Source organism: Colias philodice, chromosome 15, assembly GCF_061535455.1.
Source record: "Colias philodice isolate Cphi_HAF_F1 chromosome 15, ilColPhil1 Martin Lab GWU primary, whole genome shotgun sequence".
Taxonomy (NCBI): Eukaryota; Metazoa; Arthropoda; class Insecta; order Lepidoptera; family Pieridae; genus Colias; species Colias philodice.
The window spans coordinates 2,181,620-2,209,307 of record NC_143100.1 but is presented as its reverse complement, the minus strand read 5'-3'; the positions used below and the strand labels follow the sequence as shown (position 1 = coordinate 2,209,307).

Sequence of the window (27,688 nt, the reverse complement as noted above, 5' to 3'; positions counted from 1 at the left end):
ATAATTATGAGTATTTATTATTCTGTTTAATCTGTAAGCTTTTAATCGAATTTTATTATACACAATTTTTATTACAGCCAAATTAATTATTCATGTTATATTTTCGTTCAATATTAAACTCATGCTTACTCAAACTTGAGTTGTTTACAAACTCTTACTCACAATAATTGACATTAAACTCATAAAATTCAAATTAGATTTTATCAGAATCCGCTTCGTAAATAATGATCAACTTTAAATTCAAGTCCGATACAATCAAAATAATATGGAAACCGCAAACGCGAGAAACAAACACGCAACAGAATTGCAAGGACAATTGAGCCAATTAAAGAAGTCGCAACATCTAAAAATAATACTGACCGTCAGAGAAAAACTTTCCTCGTCCATCATCCAACACTATCACAACACACACAATAGAACCTTAAAATTCGGTAAACTTTATAACCCGACTTGTTTTTTGCACACTAACTATTTTGAAAATAGACCGAATAATTTCCAACTACATATCTGCGATCGGAACTTTTTCGCGAATATCAAGAGTACGATTTTTAGAATTGAACATCGCAGTTGAAGGCGAGAGAAACGCGGGCCGTGCGCATCGTTCAGACACCCGGTCTACACTACATAAGGGCGTATCTAAAATGGCCTTTATTGCGCTTGCGTACTACCAAGTGACTCTTCGCCGTCGCGGACTTATTCACTAGTTAATTAATATATCAACTTTTCCACCCCGTATTAAAAGACTCTGTTAATAAAATATTTGGCTTAGTGTCGCCGCTAAAGTTAGTTCCCTGAAACTGCTTTGGGTGTTAATACCTGACGTATTAACTTCGACTTTACACAAATTACGGGTTGTGACTTTGTAACTTATTTTGAATACTAGTGTATCTAGTTTTAGATTTAGTTTTCATCTATACTAATATTATAAATCTGAAGAGTTTGTTTATTTGAACGCGCTAATCTCGGGAACCACTGGTCCGATTTGAAAAATTCTTTCGGTGTTAGATAGCTCATTTATCGAGGAAGACTATAGGCTATACCAACAGGAGTGGAGCCACGGGGGTGAAACCGCGCGGAGCAGCTAGTAATTTATAAAAACCTAAAAAAACCTACTTTATTATTGGATTTATCTGGACGTATTTCATTTATTCATATTATTGTTTAAGTAACTTATAGATAATGTACTTAGAGTACTTATTTCTAGGGTCGTTTATATAATAATACTTATATTAAATCTTAGGTTAATGCGATTGCCGCAGTAATACATCGTAATGTTTATCGTATTATAAACATGACTAGCCTAAGTCCATTGCAAGTTGCAACGATATTTACATAAGGTATATATGTATATATTAAAAATAGAATATATTTTTTCTATACCTAATTACCTATATCTAGAGTAATTAGATAAAAAATCCTAATTAGTCCATAACAATTTCATAGAGCAAAAAGTACTCTACATCCAGTTGAATAGATAAAAGTTTAAGTAACTCTATTAGTTACATAATAACGCAATGTTCAAATGTCTATAGTGGCACCGCTATAGAATGCTCCCAGTTCCGCTAATTCAAAAACACTGTTACCTTTTTTGACGTGACAACGTCTTATAATTCGATAGAGCCGGCTGCACGCACGAAAAACATGACTCATGCGGCGTTACCTCGCTCTGAGGCGTTTCATGTAAAGGCTTGAAGTGCAAGCGAGAGCGCGGAACAAGCGACAAAGAAGCCCAATCGGACGTTGTCACGTTCAACTATCGTCAGTAAACCGACTTAACAGACAACCAATTTTTTTTAAGTGGGGAAATCTTTCTTAGATACGGCCCCACGGAAGTAGCTGTATATTACCTAGAATCAGCTCAGTATTAGCTCATATATTTAGATAGAATACACACCATAACAAGAATCGCTTCAGAATACAAGAACCACAGCCCCCCTATGCAAGTGGCTTTCTGTTAGCGTAGCGTTCAATAGAATAGACTACGAATGTATGAGATTGACGTAAGCTGTAGATAGTTTATCTACAGCTTAACCACTAATAAACGACTACGTAACCATATTTGGTATCTGGAAAATTTTATACCTTTCACGTATTTTATACAATTACCAAAATTTTGGCCCTCGTTCAGGCTTTATTATATACGAATGACGTAATTGTTAGGGCGCGTTCCCACCGTGTCGTGACGACAGATAATCGTGTAGTTTTAAGTGTCGTGGCTTATATGTTTAAATGGAGGTGTTCACATTTAGAACGACACAATTTACTGTCGTCTACGACAGTTTTTGCAGTGACGACACTTTGTCGTGACAGTGGGAACGGCAAGCACGACAGTCGTAAAACGATAAAAAATCGTGGACGGCAACTCTATGACGTCCATTGAACTCAGCAGAGTAAACGCACTAGTAATCACCAAGCGAACGCAGAGGCGACTAGATTTGTAGCTTGCTGATGATGTGTAAACGACAAAGCGACTGCCAGGAAACGATAAAATGTCGTCGCGATCCAATGGGAACAGCTAGATACGACAGTCGCTAAACGATAAAAAATGTTGACGACAAACAATCGTTATAATGGGAACAGGTAAAGACGACAGTCGTCGAACGATAAATTAGTCGTTACAACATAGTGGGAACGCGCCCTGAATGTCTGCGATGGAAGTACAAATTGTATTAAAATGGATTAAACGATGAAGTAATGGGTGTAATAAAACGCGCCCAGGGTATTCATTTTTTAATGTAAATTATTTTGCGTATTTGTTTTATTTTACTATTCCATTGAACAAAGAGTTTCCTATAAAGTATTAACTATTCCATTTTCATACTTATTCCATAATATTACATTGAACAATGGGTTTTCTATAAATAGTAATTTATACCCTAATAATATGTCCCTTGTTGAAAAGTAGTTGTTTACTGAAAACTAAAAGTAAAACAAGAAGAAAATTACTTTCCCTAATCGGTAGAGTCGAACCTAAAATGAGCGCGCAACAAATATGTATTACCTATGTTCAGTTTCATGCTAATTCATCTTTGTGTACTTATTACTGCTATCGTTAGAAAAATATTAACATTTTCTTGTTCTGTTTAATTGAGAATAGAATATATAAATTTACACAGACAGCTCAAAGGATACCGAGAATTTGCTCAGTTAATCATTCTTGGTAGTCTTTTAAATTGCAATATTAAAGCCAAGCCAAGTAACTATTCTCTAATCTGTGGCCAAGCTTCAAAATAATACGATAACAACTTATATAAAACAGAATAATAACATGAACATTCAGTACAATATTTTCATATTCTAAAGAACCTTTACCCAATCATATTTGTATAATTCATTATCACCTATGGTTATAAGTACTTATCCAGCGAATAAGAGTTTTCTCAGTAAATGTTCACTCATCATAATATTTATTCACACAATTAAGAGAGAGAATTTATCCGAAACGGCTTGATCTTAAATACAAGTGTTATCATAGTTCGATAAACGGATCAAAATAGTTCATATTGATTTGCAGTCTCGAAATAACCTCGTTAATATTATGTACCTACAGTGTACGGGATTGGAATACTATCCTATGTTGTTATTATGCTATATTATGTGATACGTATAAAGGGTTTATATACCCTGTCTACCCTAACTGTATTATGTAGTCCGACTGATAGAAGATAGTAAAGTATATGAAAAACCATATAAATTCTGTTATATGATTATAGCAGAATTGATATGGTTGGTAATTGTTGTGCTCACATTTTAACTACTTTAAAATATATATTATGAATACGCCATATTAAATTAGAATTTAAATATTTGTAGGTATTAGTTTAGGTAGTATTCATATCTACAAACAATGTCAAAATAAAATCCAGAACGTACAACGTGGGATACATATTAACAAAAATAATCAATGAGAAAGAAAGAACGAAATTATCGTATTCTATTCTCAGGAATTTAATTTTAAACTTAAGTATAAAAGCCGAAAATTTCTATTTACGAAATTAATATTTCCAAAATACAAGCAAAAGATTAAACCGGACCGACTTTAAAAGTTTTTTTCCTAAGGGACGAGTAAAATATGAAGTTCGCTTCCCTCCAAGGAATAAACACGTACCTATAGCGGACTCAAGATTTCGCATTGTATATATTTACATGCCGAAGGATACTTCCTGTAACTAAAGTTAATACACACTACGGTGATTGCAAGCGATTTAATGAGCATTCTATACCAAAATAAAAGCTTACAATATTTTACAAAAACTCTATAATTCCAATAAAGAGTAAATCATTATTATTAGGTACCCTATGAACTGTAAAATTAATGAGGTTAGTTACATTAATAAATAACTACAGTACAAAAAGAAACAACCAAAATTACTTACTCCTTCCTATCAAACCAAACAGTGTCCAAATGAAAGCACCATTAAACCTGTTCTACATTATTTCAAGTCAACGCAACGCAGTTTAAAGCGTCAATAAGTCAACGCAACGCAGTTTAAAGCGTCAATAAGTCAATGCAACGCAATTTAAAGCGTCAATATATTAACGTTATTGCGTTAACTAATCACCGTATCAAAACTGCAGTGCGTACAGACCCTTACTCGGAATGTGAGGCCACGGTGAATTCCTCTTGATTCCCAATAGATTTGATGGACGTGTTCTCATTTACAAATACGTTGTAACTTATTTTTATCGTCCGCGTTTTAGTGATACACCACTGGGACTTGTTGCCTGACCCTGATCAATGTAGGCCTTGTAGGTTAGTTAGATGCATGCAGAATAACAGCTAAGAGTAAATCGTCTTTAATTTTCTATATTTAATAAACATCACGCCATAATCACTAAGATTCTGCTATAACATACTAAATAATTATTCTTATAATATTATTAAAGATAATATATTTTTCTTTAACTTTTGTCAAATGTTTTCTGTTATTTTTCAGAAGTCAAATATCTGGAATATTATAAAGCTTACGTAGAGACGTAGTTCAAAGACAAAAAAAAATACCTAATATAATATTTTTAAGACCAAATCGTCGAAGATTATTATAATAAGTTATATTGTAAGTTAGGCCTCCCCCACATTGGGCGTAGGCCGAGCGTACGCGTTTCCTGAGCGTGCTGCCGGCGTCGGCGCGGCGCGGACGTCGCGTCAGCGCGCCGTCTGTGGGGCGCGGGCGTCGCGCCATCGAACGCTATGCAAGCGCTGCGCAAGCGCCGCGCCGACGCGACGTCGCGTCTAAAGCACTCGGCCGCCCGCGCCGTGCCCCTCGCACTCATTGTCCTCGTCGTCGCCCGAACGCCCATGGAACGCGACGTAAGCGCGGCGTCTGCGCGGCGTTCACGCAGCGCCCGCGCGGCGCTGGACAACGCGTAGCCCGCGCCCCACAGACGGCGCGCTGACGCGACGTCCGCGCCGCGCCGACGCCGGCAGCACGCTCTGGAAACGCGTACGCTCGGCCTACGCCCAATGTGGGGGAGGCCTTAGCGGAAATTATGAAATTAATAGTACAATCATATAACTAACTATATTTTACTACATTTTTATACATGCCATTTTTGACCGCCTCCTTGGTTCAATGGTTGACGCGTGAGCGTAGAACCGAGGGGTCCTGGGTTCGATTCCCGGAGGAGACGAAGAAAAAAAATGTCTCAGTCTGGCAGGACACAGAAGGCTAATCACCTACTTGTCCGTAAAGAAAATCGATCCGTGGAACAGATGTATGGATAATGTTATTGTAATGATTTAAATGTTGTGTGCAGTTTTAATTGGGTTGTAATCTTAATATTGTTTAATTTAGTAAGTTGATGTAAATGTTCTTGGATTATATCCTGTAACTGTGCCTTATATAAATAAATAAATAAATAATGCATCTGCCCCTTATCCCACTAGGGGACACTGGACTTCACTTACTTAGGCAAGCAGCCTGGTAGACATTATAGTTAGTTTTTAGCGTTAAGACTGCCTCTCTTCAATATTTGTATGTGCTGTTTTTATTTTAGTTCTCTTTTGTGAAAATTAAATAACTTTACCCATTATTTTTAATGAGTATCAAAATATATAAACAATTCACATGCTCGAAAATTAAACGAATCCATCACTAAGCGAAGATTTATTGTATATTCAAATTGAAAATTGTTCAAATAATTAACCCCACCAGGGGACACGGGACTTCCTATGTGCTATTATAATTATAAATGCTCTACTTATATTAATCATTAATATTTCCGCATATCACGGATCTATAGATCGAATAATTCCAATATTTAGACAACAAATTAATAAATTGACTGCAGTAGCTCAAATTAGGTATTTCACGTAATAGTGTCAACTACGCTAATTACGGTAATTCCCTAATGACATTAGGGTGTTGAATATTTTATGGTAATATCTATCAGCAAATAAATTAGTTTATTATAGAAACCGAATAGTGCAGATGCTTTATCATAATAGGTATAATATGTAAAAACATCCGATTCATTTTAATTTACGTGCAGAATGATAAATCTGTTATTTTTTTCTAAAATTCTGACTTGAGAACTTTTAACGCATTTATACTGTTTCCTAAGAATATGGATCATTGTTGCAATTGGTGGAAAACTTCAAAAAATATAAGCTTCTCTTAACAGAAAAAAATATTTATAGTAGGTAGTTGTTTACAATTAGTGTTAAAACAGCATATTTTTATTCAACTGAAAGCATCGTAGAGATTGGTATTCACAATCGAATAAACGTTTTGCTGCGAAAAATTCTTGAACTAAATTTGTAACAATTTAATACAAAGATATACATAATTACTTACATATTACAATAAATTAATATGAATTGCATACTAGCCTTGGTACTTGAATCACATGATGCACTTTTTATAGCCTGTAAAGTGATGTGATATCATCTTAATTATTTTAAATGCCTTGTAATGGAAGTATGCGCTTGTTTGATATAACTCGTTTGACATTTGTAATTTTATTTATGGGGACAAACTGAAGGTTACGAACGAATTATATTTTTTCAGTTATTGCAATAGTTCAGAAAATTATATTATATTTAACTGGTAGTGTTATTCTGACACACTCACTGCCAAGTATTATCAAAATCGATTTAGTAGTTTTTTCGTGAAAGAGTAAAATGATATATTGACCCATACATACTTTCAAACTCAAACTTAAACATTTATTTATTCAATTAGACTTCTTCTAGAAACATTTTTGAAACGTCATTACATATTTTAACATTTACCACCGATTCGGAAAGCAGTAATCTACGGAGAAGAAACGGCAAGAAACTCCATAATTGCTCTTTTAAATCATGTCAGTTTTACAATTTAATTTTACAAAATACATAATATGTAACATCATATATTATAATAATATGCCAAAGAACTGTCCTGTGGTTTTTACGCGACAACCCTCCATGGATTTTTATCTTTTCAACTTTTAATTTAGTCACAGAATACTTAATAGTAGCTAACGCTACTTTAGTATTAGGAGTAGTATTATAATATGTCCCCTTACGAGTGTTTTATGATGTATTTAAAAACTAACAAATATTTTTGTCAACCTTTTTAGTTTGCTAGGTATGTGAATGCCAGTAATATTTTCAACTAGCCGCTCCGCGCGGTTTCACCCCCGTGGCTCCTCTCCTGTTGGTCGTAGCGTGATGATATATAGCCTATAGCCTTCCTCGATAAATGAGCTATCCAACACCGAAAGAATTTTTCAAATCGGACCAGTAGTTCCCGAGATTAGCGCGTTCAAACAAACAAACAAACAAACAAACAAACTCTTCAGCTTTATAATATTAGTATATAGATTACGTCCACGCACAACACATATAAAGGCATATGATAAAGGGCAATGTGACCCAGAAAGTATTCGAAAATAGTCCACTTTACTCGTTATTTATTAAGGATTCAATCCCCAAGGAGTCACGCCCGCATGTTCATAAATTAACTATAATTAATTCATATTAACTGACACGCCGTCATGTTACTTCCGAACGAATTCACTTTCATGTTTTGCTTGGTCCCCGGCCGCGCTTCTTGTGTTTGTATGCCCAAAATTATTTTACGTACTATTGTTTTACGGTATGTTTTTGTTCTTTTGTGTCCCCGCCGAGTACAATTTGGGGTCTTCAAGCGAAGAGTGAACCTACTAGGGAAGCGCGTACCATCTCAGACCACATCTTAACTTTCCACCTGGCGAGATTGTGGTCAAGCGCTTCCCTATCTGCAATAAAAAAAAAACCGTATTGAAATGAAACTTTTGAGAAATTTTAAGGTGACATCACGACAATACCGCCGCGTTATGGAATAAGGCGACTATTTTGCTATCTTTGAATCCTGCCAAAGAAGTTTCACTTCTGACACGTGTGCTCAAGTACACGAATTAATGCTTGGCTAATAACGTTGATATTTTTTTTTTTATTATACGAAACATATCACATGATACTAACATGAATATATGCTATTTTATGTAATTATTATTGAACAATTATTTTAACCTTTTTGGCATTATGGGTAATTACGGGATATTGTTTCAAATTCTAGTGAAAAGTAATTGCGATGTATACGGAATAGATCAATTATCTATTTCATGAAAATTAAACACACAAAATTATAACAGTGGTAGCATACGTTGTATTTTCATCTCATCTATACTAATATTATAAAGCTGAAGAGTTTGTTTGTTTGAAAGCGCTAATCTCAGGAACTACAGGTCCGATTTGAAAAATTCTTTCGGTGTTCGATAGCCCATTCATTCAGGAAGGCTATAATATTATGTTGTCACGCTAAGACCAACAGCCCCTCTAGTCAAGTGGCTTTCTGTTAGCGTAGCGTTCAATAGAAAAGACTACGAATGTATGAGATTGACGTAAGCTATAGATACGTTTCTCTACAGCTTACGTCAATCTCATACATTCGTAGTCTATATTCTATTGAACGCTACGCTAACAGAAAACCACTTGACTAGGGACACAGGAGTGGAGCCACGCGGTTGAAACCACGGAGCGTAGCTGGTGTTTCATATTAAGATGTTTAGTAAGAAGATAATATTATTATAAAGTATGTACGCAGTTTAATTATAATTATACCGTTAACTGTTTGACACTTAGAAAATTGGAAGTCGTTAAAATAGTAATTCGATTTTCAACTTATGACTTTGTACATTTTTGAATTTTTAACGCGGTTTCATTCGCTCTATTAAATGAAAATAACTTTCATCTTCTCTCTCAAGACTAAACCAAGAGTATTGTGTATTTTTCGCTGCAAAAAGTAGTTTATGTCTTTATGACTCGTAAAATAACTCCGTGCAAAAAATCATGTTATCCGCTGCTCTGTAAATGGAAGCCAAATAATCAAACAATTTTTACGAATTTATAAAGGAAATTCAAACGCCAAAAAAATTAATATAATGATTTTCAATACTGTTCTTAGAAATTTTTTAAATTAACCTACTAGAGCTTTCCATGGCGGCCTTAATAATATATTATAATATTAGTATCGTACTTAATCTTCTTATATATAAAAATGAATCGCAAAATGTGTTGGTAAGCGCATAACTCGAGAACGGCTGAACCGATTTCGATAATTCTTTTTTTATTATATTCCTTGAAGTATGAGGATGGTTTTTATGTAGAGAAAACGTAAATATGTGCCACGGGCGAAGCCGGGGCGGACCGCTAGTATATTATAATATCGTCAAATCGAAAACACTTGCGTAGGTAGATTAAGTTTTTCTTATTTTTGGCACAAGCTGAGTCTCATAACCTAAAGAACTAAAACTATTATATTGTATATCCCATTACTATGAAAGTTTGTGAGGATTGATGTATGTTACTCTTTCAGGCCGATCTTGATGAAATTTTGCACAATCACACACTTTTTCGTTTTTTTATTTGTATTGTACCTATAATAGGCTCCAATAGTACTGGACCGATGGCACCATGTTTGGACCATTTTTACCTAACTTCTACTTTCAAACAGCTACATTATGAGGAAATAACAAGAATAGAATAGAATAGAATTCATTTATTCGTGGTAAAACAAGAAATACATACAAAACAAATTAAAAATACAGATAAAAAAATAAAAAATCACCACGAAAAGGGTATGGACTCAGCATATTATGGAGAAAACAATGACCAAAAGGTCATTGCTTTCACCGCTGTTTTTCAGCCATAACCTGTTGTGGCCACAAATGTCATACGACAAACATAAACATGTATGATGTAATTATAGTAAAAAAAAAATACACACAAAAAAAAGGCTATATTTTATTTTGTTTTAATACTTCGTCAGCACTGGCAAAACCGGGACGAGTGGCTCGCAGATTATAATATTATTAGCATATAATTACCACCTAAACTTTTCATCCAGTTATCTCGCCAAGCAAACCTATGTCTAAAGCTTTTAAAACAAAATAATATTACAAGTACAAGAAACACCATTCCATGTAACAACACAGGCTTTTATCCTCAATTGCATTGAAAAATGACCGACGAACACAACAAAATAATTACACTTGCTTTCATGGCGATTCGTGTGTTCCATGAAAAGGCCATTCTACCGTAATGACTCATTCCACTCAAGGCTCTGCTATTATTTTTCGACTGTTGATGTGTGCTTCAGACAATTATCAATGGTGTTAATGGAACTTATAGAACCTATTGAATGTGATGAATGTATTTGTGCGTGTGTGTGTGTACTGTTTTCGTCGTCGTGTTTTTACTTACGTTTTGTATGAACCATGTTGTGTGCCATGTGTTCTCTATATAAATTTAAGGAATAATATGTTTCACACCATTTTTTTTTTAATTTAGTCAATAAAATGTGTATTACGTCCTCTATTCTACGTAAAATGCAATAATACATAATATAACAAAACGTTTTATTTATCATCACTATCATCACTACATAGTATAAAACAAAGTCGCTTTCCCTGTCCCTATGTCCCTATGTCCCTTTGTACGCTTAAATCTTTGAAACTACGCAACGGATTTTGATGCGGTTTTTTTTAATAGATAGAGTGATTCAAGAGGAAGGTTTATATGTATAATAAGATCCATTAAGTAGTGGAGAAGTACTGTTATTTTTGAGGTTTCTAATGTGATGTCGTAAAAAATTACATTTATTCCGCTTACATTGCAAACGCAGGCTGAACCCTACGAGTTTTATCAAAATAATGTACTAAGTATTATACACATTGAAAAGGTCTACAGAAAAGTCCGCGATGGTATATGTCTATCTCTTATGGATAACCCACAATAACTTTTTTTTGTCATTTACTTTTTACGACAAATAATGGCTAATTTTCGAAGCGATTTTAACCAATACAGCATTAATCCTTAACCAATTAAATACCATGGATACATTGTTCATGTAATATAGATCTATATGGCCCTTTACACCGTATGATTTAAGTGAATATTTTCGAAGATATTACAGATTTAAAAATTGCGGGACGTAGCGTTTGCGGCCGCCCGGCTATGTATTTTATACGGCCGTGCGATGCCGGACTCACCGGAGCGGGCCGCTATATTTTTATACCTATACAACGTTCACAATTTTTCTGTAGTGTATTTAGTATCAGCATTGCACCCGTGCGAAGCCGGGGCGGGTCGCTAGTACCCTATATATTTGAATATTAGAATATAGAAAACTTTCCAATGTAAAGTCACACAAAATATATTCTTTATTATTTTATTTTCTGCTCTACAAGCGCTATTATTTCCTTCAGTATAATTTTTTATTACACTCTTACTACAACGTATAACTAGAAATCGTTTAATGTATCCAATCAATGTGAAGGAAAACCTATAAGTTGATATCGAATCATTGTAACTAATTCAACAAATGTATTCTACATAAAAATATATTAATTTAATTCAATTACTCTGACTAACCTAGATTTAAAGTGTGTTTAGAAATAAATGAACAATTAGTATGCTGTGGTGTGAGATCATTATAATATTATTTTTAAGATTATTGTTTTCAAATTGTAGTGTTTTATATTGAGACAAATTTTATGGCCGGGTTCATGCTTAAAAACTATCGTCTCTTGAACAAATTGATTTTGGTTACTTATGCCATTAATATTTTATTTAGGAAAACTTACAACGACGTAGTTTGTAAATATTCTTTAAAAAATTAAACGCCTTTTAAAAACAATTGAACGACTTGATCGAACCTCTTATCTAGATACATTACAATTCCTCTCGATCCGGAGAGCTCTGGATAAATTTTCTAGAAGTTTCTGCCTTCAAACTAAAAAACTTGCAACAACTGAAGCTTGAAAGTCTTGACCTTAAAACTGAAACAGGGCAAAGATAAACTGCAAATTAGAATTTATCTCCGTTAATAAGATAGCGGAGTACAATGAAAAATCTCCATTCTAACACTTATCAAACGGTCAAAGTGTTCCTAATAGCTCTGAGGGAATAAAGTTACACTAATTTGCATACATTACCTTTCTCGTTTAAGAAAGTTAGGGCCGAGAGTCCGTTCCGATTGGTTCCCTCGAGTGCCCCCTGGTGCGAATATAATAAATTATTACGCAATAATTTTCACAGATTGCTCGATAATGATCCCTTTGTGGGATATTAGACGTAACGTATTTCTTTGATGTGTTATAATCTTCAAGGGATAAGAGAAAAATGTTGCGGTGGCTATATGATAAATGTTTTTGCGCCGCTTTTGGAAAGATGTTCAAATATAGGGTAATTTTCTGTGTAATTTAACTTGAATGGGTATTTTTAAAAGTTAATTTGCATCAAATATTATTAAACGAAAAAATGAAATGCATAAACATAAAACAGAGATAGCAGACCTTGCCCCATATTTTTCCATATGACTACGAAACGGTAATTTAAAAGCTAATCTGAGAAACGTGTACATTTTGAAGAACTGCCTAAAACATTAATTTAAACATAACATAAAATTCTGCTCGTATTTCCCAAAAGACTTAACAGAGATGCAATTTTGCTTGTAATAATATATCGTACACGTTTCGCCTGTTTTGTTTTAGTCTCATGTAAGAATAAGAAATGATATTGTAAAAATAATTTGGTCGATACTCCATTTTCTTTTTAATGAGAAATACACCACAAAATATCTTATTATTATTAAAATACTATTTTTATAAAACGTATTCGTACGTGTTTATGACAATATAGATGCATTAAGAGCATTATGTGCTAGAATCATTAACAATAAATTTTTAAAACTTTCATTAACCCATTGAGCCCCGAACGGCCCGATCGGTCCACGACACAATAGATTTTCTATTGTGTCTGTGATTCCGGGGCCTGAGTTATTAAAGGATTACAATCGAAATTTATGCTATCCCCTTTAAAATTAATACAACTAATTCTTACGATATTTAAACCACCACACTATCACATAATAAATAAAAACCCAAGCTGACTACAAATTAACAGCTACCAAGTATAAAGACGTGACAACGAACAGCGAATCTACGAGTAAATCATTTTACACAGAATTAAGAAATTCTTCTCACACTGAGATTATGCAAATTGTACTACACGTACATAACATAACACTATATGCAATATGTAAGCACCCTTCGTTCTCGCGGGTACAAACAAGGAGAAAATTATAAATTTATGTATAAAGTTTGTTCTACACTCCCTAATGTTGATGGGAGGCCGTGTTCTAATTAAGGTTTCAGTAATAATACGTAAAAATTATTACTTCATAAATAAGTTGCGAATGGAACGCCCGAAGCTGTTTTCCGGTATCAGATAAGAAGAAATTACTGTGAAAAATTCTTAGTTACTGGACAACTTTTAAGGACCTGGAATACTGCACTTTTTATTGTAATATCTCTTTAATGATGTTGGAAGTCTATTACTTTTTATTCCTATGTTACTGTTACTATCAATGAACCATTTTTGTTGTATTTAACGTTTTATATTAGATTATACAATTTGCCTGCGACATATCAATATCTTAAATGTTTTACATTTCCGATCGCTATTTAGGAAATTTACAGATTTCCTAGGAAATGTGTATAAAATAATTTATTTCAAATATTTCCGTGCGATTTTAGGAATTACATACATTTCCTAGGAATTGTATACAATGACGGATTACATACATTTCCGGTAACATATATACAAAAATCTAAAACGAAATTAAATGCAATGTTACATTATGCAAATGACTGTCGGTCACCAGCACAGCGGATGTGATATAATTATACAGACAATAGGGGACCTTGAATAAAGATGAGTACTGCTTTGTGGTCACTTAGATACAAATATAGTACTTAGTTAAACTATATAATAAGTATTTGTGCAATTTTGTAATCTGTAATTGATGAATCTTTAATTGATTGAGGATGATGAGGATTGAGGATGGTTCTCATGTAGAGAAAACGCACATAATATTATTATATACCATTGGCAAAGCCGGGGCGGACCGCTAGTCTTCTAAAAATATTTTTTTATATGCCCCCATGGCCTATTTTAAGCACAATTAAAAATATAAGGTAATTAACTTTATATGTAATGAATAATATTTTTATTTGCATCTTATAAAATGTCTAAGGTCATAATTTGACCTAGCCCCTAAATAACTTCCTCAAATCCCAATGTTATCAATGAAATCCTCAAAGGACCAATTGAAGAATAAATGAAAGCCCAAGAGTATTAAATTGTATTTCTAACACGTTGTAAGGTTTTTTATTGTTTCACTGACCTGCCATTGAGTTCCTTCCGTAAGCTATTCGAACTAATTACAATGAAAGAATGCATATTCAATGGCATTGACATAATTATTAAAGATCCACGGTGTTTACTTAAACTACTCTATTTATGAATTTAATTGTTGAAAAAAATAAATAAGTACATATTCGTATAACAGTTACGTAACAACATAGGTACTCTTTTATTTTACGTGAATCGTATTCATAAAATATGAACTGTTAAGCCGGGAGATTTATTTCCGTAACCATACTTGCTGTAAATTTTCGAAATGACGGATGAAATAATAGTATTATTTATTGTTTAAAATTTTTCATTTTAAAGTATACAAGATACGAACGTTAAAATATAAAACATAATATTAATTGGGCACAATATATCGGTTACAAGCGGACAAAACCATAAACAGTTGCACAGAAATAAATTGAAGAAACTTCTAAATTCACACTCGATGGTGATTACTGGTGTAAAGTTGGAGATAACTGCTCGTTAAGCTTCCATTTAATTTTCCTTCAAAGGTTCCTACAAGTATTTACGTTACGAAAATATGGACCGAAATGAAAAACATAAATACAATTGCATGCTACAAATTACAGTAGTCTTACGTAATAACTGACTCCATCTTTGTTTTAATACAACACAATTTGGTATTATACATCTCTATATATCATATTATATAAAATTCTCGTGTCACTATGTTAGTTAAATACTCCGCTTAAACGACTGGTTCGATTCATGAAATTTTGTGTGCCTATTGAGTAGATCTGAGACTCGACCATCTATTTTTCATACCCCGTAGTGATAAAACAAAGGCAGAACAACGTTTGCCGGGACAGCTAGTGTAAAATAATTTATGTGTCATTTATGTGTGTGTGTAAACAATGTAATAACATGCTAATTTTCATGTACATAATTTAATCGAATTTAACTTTAAAAAGCGAGGTAGACAGCAAACGTACATATTATATTATGACAAGCCGTCCGCGTCTCTACGTTTTAACAATGAACGTAAAGTTTTGTAATTTAAGTTTTTAATAAATTAATTTTTTGTTAAAAATGTTATGTCAACTGTTGAATATTATTTCAATAAACAAGAAGTTAGAGAAAGAAGAGAAATATAAACATTACTTTATTAAAACTATGTAGAAATTATATTATGTACATGGAAATCCATTAATATCGTAGTCTTGAAAACCAGAACATTTTATTTATTATAAAAAAATACTTATTCTTTAACCTCACAATAACATTGTTGATGATATAATATAATATTGTTAACAAACGGTCCGCCACGGCTTCACCCGTGGTACATGATTAGGTTTTCTCTCTATAAGAACAGTTCTTACTATTCTCGTAATTCAAGGATAATAGAAAAAAATATTAACGAAATCGGTTCAGCCCTTATCAATATTTGCGCTTAGCAACACTTATTTTGGTGATTTATTTTTATTATATAGATTTTTCATTTCGGGAAATACATAAAGTACGTAGGTAAAGTTTTAAAAGTTACGTGATACATTTCAAAATCTGAGCATTCATTGACATTTTTTTTGAACAGTCAAGCCCACTTTGCTTGCTTTGGTAAAAAAACTAGCTTTTAACGATATTTCAAACGTTGGAGGATTACCTGTGCGCTCTCTTGGTTATTTTGGACAAAACATTGCAATTTTTTCTGTATTTTAACAGGTTTTTCTTTTTAAAATTTTACAGATATGAAACGAATAATTGAGATTCACAATATTTTTATCCGTATGAAATGATATACGTCTACGAATGTTCTCTTTATTTTATGAACTGTTAAAAATAGTATACATTTGAAGTTAAATTAAATAATACGATTTACTTGTATTATTTTTGACAAAGAAGTTTTATTAATCAAGTTTCAGGAATAAAAAGGATTACCTTTCGCTTTATAGCTTTTTAAATTTTAATATTTAGTTTTAAAGCATTCAATTAATGCTCTATAAATGAGCAAGATAAAAATACGTGGTTTAGAATCGCGCCTCGTGATTTATTTCTATTCTTTAAAAAAATCTTAGCTTTTTAGTTTAAATTCTTTAGTCATCAGTAACTTATTGACAGATATTTTATACTATAAATAAATGAATGTTTTATACTATAAATAAATAAAATATATTTATTTTTGTATGAAAATAAAATGTAACAAATTATCAAAAGTCGTAGAACAAATGTTGTTACTTATGATGTTAGCTATCTTGTCCTGCGAGGTTGCTGATGTTTTACAAGTAACCCTGTATAGTCCAAAACCAAAGTTTACAAAATGAAATAATTAGAAATAGTTTATATAATTTGCTACAATAATTTGATCAAATTCCACTTCAGCCAAGTACCTCGAAACAGAATGGATTGTTATTGATTATAACCTATCAGGGAAACCTATTTATCATTAAATGCTTATTAAGACCTGAATATTCTACTGAATTATTGAAGCATCGAGGCTAGTATTACATGGATATTCATGGCGCATGTAATTTTTATTTATTTATTTATTTATTTACACACACCCATAGAACTAACTATCAGTTATCTAGTAGTCTATAATATAGTTTTACATCAAAACGATGATTTAGATTAATAATTGAGTAGGTACAATGATTACATGCTATATGTACATAGGTATATGTAGAGACGTGTTTTATTTATTTCATTTATACAGATTTGTAGTTTTGTTATTTTTACGAGACTTAGAAGAAGAATTAAATTATTTCTCGATTAAAAAAACATATCTCGTATGTTTGTACTCAATGATTATAATAACTTTGGCAATGATTATTTCGCTTCAGAGGACTGTTTAATTTTAAATTAATAGTATATAATGTATTTATGTACATATATCTTGGCAAACTAATACAGTTCACTATCTGATTAATATCGAAAACAGGACGTATTATGAATATGAAATCTGATTTAGGGTTGATTTTTCAATAACGTATTAAACTACCATTTATGAAAGGTATTCTAATTGCCCGTATTTGAGAGTTTACGTGACATTTTAATATTATCGTGTAATACTTTATTGGACGGGTAAGTTTTATCCAAGGATTGTAAAATCGGCCCTTAGAGGCAAATTATTGTCAATGATGTTTATCAACGTCTCATAAAATCACAAGAATCAGCAACAAGTTCAAACCTTCCTAGAATTTACACTTTGATATTTTGTTCCAAATCAAATAATCAATCATACAATAACAAAACATATATTGTTCCATATCAATACATACAATAACAAAACTATTTTCTAGAAACGTCTTAATATAATTTAACGTTTATGGACTTATCGAGAAACTAAAGGTAATTTTCCGTTTCAACGCTCTATTTAAAGATACTAGGGATATTTACGTTACTATGGTCTAAAATTAATTTTTATTGCGTACAATTTAGACCCCCAAGTTGGATAACAATCAGTTTGTATTGACAACCCGCTCTTGGTCTAACAATAGTTGATAACTAATGTTAACCCGCATGCCAACATCAGTATTATTGATATGACTAGCTGTTGCCCGCGACTTCGTCCGCGATTCGGTCGTTTTTCGTCATTCGTCGTTTAAAAAAAATACGTGACACTTTATTTTTGAATGTTCTTAATTGTCTCTTATAAAATTTAACTACATTAAAATTGAATACTCTGATAAGAAAATCTTAAAATCATCGAAAATCATAGACATCGAATATCTGAGGAAAACATGAATGAATGTGATTTAAATTCTACATTTCTTAGTAATTAAAATAATAATCTAAATTAAATGTAGATTAACAGTTTGAGCGCACCATTATAGAATATGTACCTAAGTAATAAATTACGTTAGTTTACATAGTAACTTTACTAAAAACACGATGACTTTCTTTCGCGCTCGGTACCACAAACTAAGCATGTTTGTGGTACGTGGCCCGCGTCACTTTACCCCCCACGAGTTCCCCTCCGTTGCTATGCGAAAATACATTCGTCGCCCTACTGTAGGAAAAATTGTAATACTGTGGCCTGGGCGTTATAACACGCTCAGGGAATTCCTGAGTGCTGATAGACTTCCGTCTATCGGCATTTATACCAATTTTATATTAATATCACCATCTTGAGGAAAAGCTTCTAATGTCGATTTAAAACGCATATATACGGATTAACCTGATGAATTAACATGTTCTAAAATTGTGAAATGAGTTCAGTTTTAAATTCGAGAAATATTGATTTCTTGTATTCGATTATTCGTCGTAGTCGAATACAAAATATATTTAAAGAAACTTAGGTTGGCCTTCAGGCAAAAGGGATCCTATCAAATGATAAACTTGACCTTGTATCTTAAAAGTAAGAATGAAAGGAGCATCTGATAATTGTTGAGCACCAAAGGATCATTTAAAACGCAATACTATAAGAGCTAATATTGTCTAAGAACTGTTTAGATTAACTTAAAAGTAGTGATTTCAAAGGTTCCGGCGTATCTTCAAACGAAAGCCGACTCCTTACTCCACTTTAAAGCATTACAAAAAGAACATACTACGTTAATATCGCCTATACAGAAGATGATCTGTAGGTAATCAATTGTGAGGTTATAAGCAAACCCACTTTTATATTTGTCGGACCACACCACCGAATTTGTAGATTGATCTTCTATGTTTACCTCTAAGTCATTAAGACTATGTCGAAATCTGTCTGCAGTAAGACGGGCCTCTCGCTATTCGTCCGTTTCAAGAGACCAATAGTTTCAATTCTTAATCTTTCATTAAACAAACTTATTAATCGTTCTTGTCTCAAATAATGGTAATATTCGCGTCCCTACTCTAGTCATTGCTTATGCTCATGTTCATCTTCGAGAGATCGAATAATATTATGGTGCACCCTATTATTTGTCAAACGGTCTTCATATTGAGTAAAAGTTTCAGATTCTCGAGATAAAATATGACGATCGTGATCAGCTGTGAGACGTAATTCCCTCTCAGTGAGGGTTTCGGTCTCACGGGATAGTATAATATGCCATTTGCGATCAGCTGTGAGACGTTATACCCTCTCAGTGAAGGTTTCGGTCTCACAGGATAGTACATGCCGTTCGCGGTCAGCTGTGAGCCGCAATTCTCGTTGTGAAGCGGTTTCAGGTTCGGCATAACACATGTTGTTTTCGGTCAATAGTAAGCCTCTTATCTCTAACGATCCTTGAGAACTCTTATTTCTCATTTTCTTAACTTTGCTCGAATTTCGATATAAAGATTTTTTAGGTGGCACTGATGCGGGTGAATAAAAATTAAGTTAAAGCCTGATTCCCACGACATGTTTGCTTCACAAATCCGACCGCGCCACACCACACCACATGCCATGGGAATCGGCGCGCTTGTCGCTCGCCAGTGCTTGCCATACGCACACATGCCGTGGGAACGCTCAGTTCAAATCGCGACGGATGGCGACAAGCGCTTGTCGTCTGCCAATGCTTGTGAAGCAATACATATAATAAAATTGTGGAAAAGTGATGTCTGTACAATTAAAATATGTAGAAAAAAATTAGCAGGTGTTATTATTATCGAGAAATCGAGAGAAACCATTTTTTTCTCTTAAAAGCTCCCCCCCCTCCCACTTCCCGAACTCCGATTGACCGTAATTTATTTTTCCTTACATTTTTATCATATCCTTTTCTAATGGGTTTCATCCTACTGCGATTTTTTTTTGTTTCAAAAATTATCTACCCTGGTGTATAGGTAAATTTTCCACATAAAATGTCCTTTAAATTATGTCGTATTATATTTTTAACCCCCGACGCAAAAAGACTGGTGTTATGTGTTTACCGCTATGTATTTCTGTGTGTGTGTGTGTGTGTCTGTCTATGGCACCGTAGCTGGCTAACAGGTAAACCGAATTAGATGCGGTTTTTTTGTTAGGCAGAATATTTTCCGACGCTGGTTCTTAGATAAAGTGTATCAAAATTGGTTCATCCACTTATTATACCTACATAGGGGTAAAAGTGGGAATGAAAAAAATGAAAGTTATAATTTATTTTTAAAGATCGTCGGGAAGTTTATGAAATTATTTATTCCTTTTTCTATACACTTTTCTTCGTCTAAACGGTTTAGTTACGTGCTCTCTCTCTCTTCAGCCTTTAGTTACGTGCGTGAGACAGGAAAGATCTAATTTGGATTTGTTGCTGGATTTGATTAAGCTGATCAGTGGCTACACCATAGATTATTAAAAACATCCGTTTAAGAAAGGAAGGAAATAGAATTTGCTCCTCTCCCCCCCCTGGTTCCTAAAAAACATTATGACATAATTTAAAAGAAATTTTACGTAGAATTAGTTAGGCATTTCTTTTTCGATTTTCGATATTATATACTAATCATAATTTTTAATTACATTATGTAGTAACTATTTGGTATAGGTTAGGCATTTCATTTCTTGATTTTCTTTAATAATTTGGTACGTAAGTTTTTTAGCTCAGTTTAGTAAGAAATTTTAATAACAATTCTTTTAATTATTTATGGTAAAGTCCGGTCGCGGAGCAGGAAGAATTTCGTACATTAACCTGTTATTACCTGTCACTGTCACTCCCTTGTAAAAATAATGTGTCTTGCTCGCACAGGTGCAATGACCGCCGTCCTTAGGGATTGTAAACCTTTAACCTGAGAGCGTAAGGTTTGTGTTTGCTTGATTGGTGTCAGGTGTTCAATTATGATTTTGTGAATTCAAAATTTATAAGAATAAACCTCAAACTCTTTATGTCCAATCAAAATCCGCCTAAGTCGAAATCGCGTGTTAGAATAACGTATTTCTGTAATATTGTACCTACATAATAAATTATTTTTTGAAAAATAAGGTCATAAAGAAGTTTCACTTCTTATGTGTGTACACGCACACTTTTTTTTATATAATATATCGTTGTTATTCAAAAAGTTAAAATGTAACTAACTAATAAGTATTGTAAATGAATAGAGGACGTAAAAAACATTTTCTCCTCCAAATATTTCATGTAAACTGCACTTCATTCAAAAATGTTTGTGACCACTGTCAGTAGGTAAAGAGGTCATTGTACGAAATTCTTTCTGCTTCGCGACCGGACTTTAGTACGTATTTACTCAATAATTGTATCTTAAGTAGTAATTCAGCATGGGCGTAGCCACGGTGGGGCTGGGTGGGGCGCTTACCCTGGCTTTGATCTGGTAGGTACTAATTGTGAAGGGGAGTGGGCGTGGGCGTGGGATTGGGACTGAACGTGGCATATGGCGTGGGAGTGCGAGTAGGCGCGGGAGTGGGAGCATGAAAATAAAAATGATTTTTTATTGTTGCCCCACCCTGAGCCCATGGTCATAGGTCCCATAGTCACTATTCCACGCGAAAGAAGTCGCGGGGACAGCTAGTAGACAAATATAATCAGGAAGCTTTGAACTCCTAAGCTCAACCATAAAAGATAGACATTTATGATGTCGGGAGATATTTTTTATATAATATGGAGAACATTTCTTTCATACTTGATTTCTGTGTAGCTTTAACCATTAAGATACACGCATTAAGAACGCACACGCGACGAAAGCTTAAAAATGGAGTTGCTGCTCTGCTCACGAATATGAAAAATAATAGTTATTTAGGAAATATATTTCATGTGCAGAATTGACCTCTACAGATTTAATATAAGTAGGTATACATATATTTAGATTCCAATTTCCATGTAACGTTAAATTCGACTATACAATAACTAACAGACAACGCAGGTTACTCTCGTTTCCGTAAGTTGAGGCGGCTACATATTCGGTCCTAATAACATGACTTTTTGTGAACGAAACGACAGCGCGGTTTAATTCGATGGCAACACCATCAGAAAAAAGAAAATATTTTTAACTTTGAAAAAATATTATGATTTACACTATTATTAATACTATTTTAACATTAACACAAAATATAAGACTGTGAGTGTGTAAAAATAAATCCAGCTAGTTTCACATCACACTTATGTTTATAATTAGGTATACGACATGAAAATATATTAATTACCAAGCAATAATCATACAGATAAATACTGAACAAAAGTATTAACAGTCAAAGTATATTATTACTAACAACATGTAAATGATGAAGGAATAATAATTATCAACGAACTAACCTTTTTGTATTAGAGTCCCGCCTCGTGATCGAATTATTAAAACACGAAGATTTTTAAAAATGTAACCAATGAACACAATCAATATTAGATTAACTGTAATGGTGTCAAGTTTGACTTAAAATAATATACATCTACCCTCACTTTTAAAAATGTAGTATATTCACACGAATTATAACCTTATAGGGAAGGGAAGATTTATTATGGGTTAAAGAGTTAAATAAATAAATAACATAATTATATTTAAATTATTAATTTTTAACATTGTGTTCAGTAGTGTTAACATGTAAATTGATTTGATTTTTACGAAATCTCATAGATGGCGCTGAATCAAATTTGTCTTTATAGTACTAAGATTCATTAAACAGTTTCTCTGCCCAAATTACGTAAATGACGTAGTTTTTATAGTGTAAAGCTAGATAATAGCATGGCTTACTCAAAAACAACATTTAAACATGAGTCTTTAGATTGTACGCTGTCGTAGTACACGGAATACGTAAGAAAAGTAAAGGTTCACAGCTCCTCCCCCGGAGGTGATAGCATGATAATATGTTTAAAAAAACCTCACTCGACCTGTTAGTAATATTCATGCAAAATTTGAAGTCAATCTATGCAGTACTTTTCGAGATTAGCTCGGACAAACATACAGACAAACAGACAAACAGACAAACAGACAAACAGACAAACAGACAAAAATTCTAAAAACTATATTTTTGGCTTCTATATCGATTATAGATCATGGAATATGTATTCTTTTAAAAAAATATTCAATGTACAGTTTTGACTTTCCTACGATTTTATTATATGTATAGATTGTCTAGCTGTTTTGATTTCAATCCTTCTTGCTATAATAGAGCGGTTAAGGGTTATCTTTCGGAGATTACATTGTGATTCCAATATCACTGTATTATTTATTGAAACATTGCATTCGATTTTATTTAATATTTACTTCTTAATTATTTCCTTGTTCCAATGTTTTCATCATGTTTAATAATCTAATTACTATATTACTAGGCAAGCAGCCTGATAGAATTTACTTGTTAGCGTTAAGACTGCCGTTTTTGCAAATTTTATGTCCTGTTTTATTTTAGTTGTCTTTGGTGAAAAGTAAATAACTTTGCCCATTATTTTTAATGACTATCAAAATATATTAACAATTCATATGTTTGGAAATTAAACGAATCCATCATTAAGCGAAGATTTATTGTATATTCAAATTGAAAATTGTTCAAATAATTTACATTTTACATTTTAAACTTATTTTTTTTTTTTTTTTTTATACATGATAGGCAGGCGTTTGACCACTATCCCGCCTGATGTAAAGCGGTGATGTGATCTATGAAGGAGCACGTCTGCCTAGAAGAAGCCTATTCACTCTAGACTTGAAGAGCTGCAGATTATAATGGTCCGGGAATACTGACGATGGAAGAGAATTCCACACCTTCGCAGTTCGAATGAAAAATGAATTCGCATAACGCTGAGTGCGTGTGTGCGGTATATCGACTGTGAAGGGATGGAACCCCATTAAAATTTAAATAAACTTAATATATTAATTTAAACTTATTAATTTAAACTTATTTATATTTGTGTTCCGTTCAATTATTTACAATGTAGATAATAATGAACTTTTCAGTATAATTCAATTTCTCTTATAATTTTTTCTTACAAAAAATTCTTGATGTGTACAAAATACGAAAATATTCTAAAAACATATTTGTTGTTACGGAACATATAAAACTTCCACAATAATATTGAATGACAGAAAAATTTATTAGAAACAAATAAGTAAATCCCATCAAAAACATCCTGTAAAAAACCCAAGTCTCGCAGCTCAGTCTTTCTACCGTCAAAAGTTGTGAGATCCATGTAATACCAAGTCGGTTAATCTATTTAGTGTCTACTTGAAGGACCTTCTGTCTTAAGTTATTACATAAGTTATTACTTATCATGCCAATATTAAAAATATTTAACGTTTTAAACAAATAGATCGACTTGGACATCGCTTGATTTGATTATTAGTATGTATCACACTACACAGCACGACGGGCCAGCGACCAACAGAAACGAGAGTTTCAATCGCGTGAGGCGCGAGAGACTAAAGAATCTAATATAATATTGTAATATTCATTTTGTTTTCATGCGATGTCCAAGTCGATCTATTTGTTTAAAACGTTAAATATTTTTAATATTGGCATGATAATAACTTATGTAATAACTTAAGACAGAAGGTCCTTCAAGTAGACACTAAATAGATTAACCGACTTGGTATTACATGGATCTCACAACTTTTGACGGTAGAAAGACTGAGCTGCGAGACTTGGGTTTTTTACAGGATGTTTTTGATGGGATCTCACTTGTTTTTGTAGAGCCTTTCTTTTTGATACCACCACCAACCACCAACTGAACTGAACTGATGCAGTTGGTGTATTTGGAAAACTGGACCGAAATTACAAAATATTTAAGTTTTCCCATGATTAAGACACTAAACTCTATATGTATTCCAAATATGAAGCTTCTAAGTCTGCTAGAAGTGCCTTGGACTTTTGATGATCGGTGAGTCAGTGAGTGACAAAATTTAGAAACTTTAACAAGTTGTCATTCTTAAACTACTGGTTCAAATTGACTGAAATTTTAAATATTCCGTGTTTATACAATGCCGGATTAGTTACTGAAGATTCAGGTTTCTTGCTTTATCCACAACCGAATTATAGGGGGTCGAAAAAGGCCCGAATTGTTCGAGAAAAGGATGGTACGGCCGTGCCGCTTTTTTTTGCTCGACTTGGCGGGGGCACTGCCGTGCCCCCAGATATTAAATTTTATGAAAAGTATATTCACAATTGAAACGTTGACAACAGAAATACTTGGACAAATGAAACCGCAGAAAACATTTAGAATACTGCGGAAAATAGAATTATAATTGAACGTATGAATATTAACTATATCGGAAATCTGGATGAGATATTTGATCTAAATAAATAAAAGAACGGATTTCCTACAAACAGGATGTTTACGTTTCAAAATATATATTTACTCTATAAAATATTGAACGTTATTCAATGTATAAACAAAGCCCATTCCGTAAAACTTTTTGCCGAAAGCGATATTTGGAAGAATTGAAATGATACAAAGATTCAGGAGAGGACAATATTATATTCAATTACGAACAACAAACATAATTTTCTCAAAGAAACAAACGAAGGAATGAAACTGTCTTATACATTTGTAAACATACATTTTGGGATTACGACGATTTTGTTTCAAAGATTTAAATTAACAAAGGAACTTTTGTTACAAGAAAATTACAGAGTAATTCGTATCAATCAGAGAAGGTCAAAATTAAATTCCATTAGGCAATTTTATTCGGAACTACTTACTTGATTAAAGGTGCTTCGGTGTTTAAATAGATTAGGAGTTAGTTAACGTTTCTTTATTCATTTATTAAATATTCAAACTGAAATTTTGTCGGATCAGCGGAGTTTATGATGATAATGGCTTTCATAAATCCTATTGTAAGTCTACATAGCCGTTATAATAACGAAAACAGGCGAAGGAAAAGATAATGAAAGTTAATATTAATTATATTTCGTCTATTTACTTCTACATTTTAGCCACCTTAGCCACTGTAAATAATATATTTTAAACGATCATGAACAATTTTATGTGTTGTGTGTTTGTGCAAAAATAGTGAGTTCTGGTGATTTTTGGTAAGTAATAATTTTAACCCTGATGTGTATTTGCTACCTAAACATTTGTTTCGATACCTAAATTTATCCCCAAATTAAACCAAAAGGTAGTATTTAATCTATTTTTATTCGAATCTCCCTAAAATTATTTACGCGTTCACAAAAAATTTCTTCCCAACGTATTTATATACAGTTTTGTAGTATAGGCTCTTGGACCTTAATGCGATTAGAGTTCCTTCGCATGTCAGCCACAGTGACGGGAACATCAAAGAATCGGAAGGCGGAATGCGAGATTTTATGTAAAAGTTTTGATGGTTTCAATTGACGAAACGAGTTCTTTCGTTACACGCGTTTTTCGTGATTATAATATTATGTTGTTTGATTAGCGATTTTGTTAAATTTTTGATTGGTTAATGCGTAATAGCACTGAGAGATCCTGTGTTTTTGATCTTGTATTGTAATCGAAATTCTCAACGTTGAAAAAACGTTTACGGTTTTTATTTTGCCGTAAAATTAATTCTGAACAAAAATTGTCCCAAATTAATGTTAAGTATGTACATAGTAAAATCAAAAAATTAAGTACTTAAAGCATTTCTAAAGTTTGATAAAATTGCCGAATCTCATTTTTTTATACATAAAAAAACATTGTCGAATAAAATTTATCTTAAACCTCTCACTAAATAAGTACATTAATTACCATATTAATAATATTTAATTACTCGATCCTAAAACTAAACAGCTAATTAATCTCAAAAATAAAATTAAATAGGTATATATCTAATAAAAAATACACATTCTAAATAATCAATTTCCATAATAATTAGTACTTACCAAAAATCACCAGAACCCACAATTTTTGCACAAACACACAGCACAAAACACAACCACCAACACTAAAACATTAAACAAGTAAGGACAAGCTTCGGACAATTACACATAATTGTATTGACCTAAGCTAACCCGGCTAATTCGGTCGTATGCACCCGCCTTATTGATAATTCTGGCTTAGTTTATTAGCATTGTTTCGGGATGTGTAAGGAAGCGGTTATTGGCATCTGTTTGGATTATTCAATTAGCAAGAAAAGTAACACGTATCTATAGTTTTTGTTTTTTTATTTATTAGACACACCAATAATGACTCAATTAATACAATTTACAGAAATACATTAATAATTATTTCATAAACTGAATTGGCCATA

General features: G+C 32.9%; 1 protein-coding gene across 1 annotated transcript in view; it reads right to left on the bottom strand.

Annotated features, from left to right (window-relative positions):
- Positions 1 to 27,472, bottom strand: part of LOC149482048 (kin of IRRE-like protein 2) — a 176,819-nt gene extending 149,347 nt beyond the window's left edge. Inside the window, exon 1 of the mRNA XM_089703743.1 lies at positions 27,321 to 27,472. The gene's annotated coding sequence lies outside the window, so the exon portion shown is untranslated. The remainder of the gene's footprint in view (positions 1 to 27,320) is intronic.
- Positions 27,473 to 27,688: the final 216 nt, after the last annotated feature.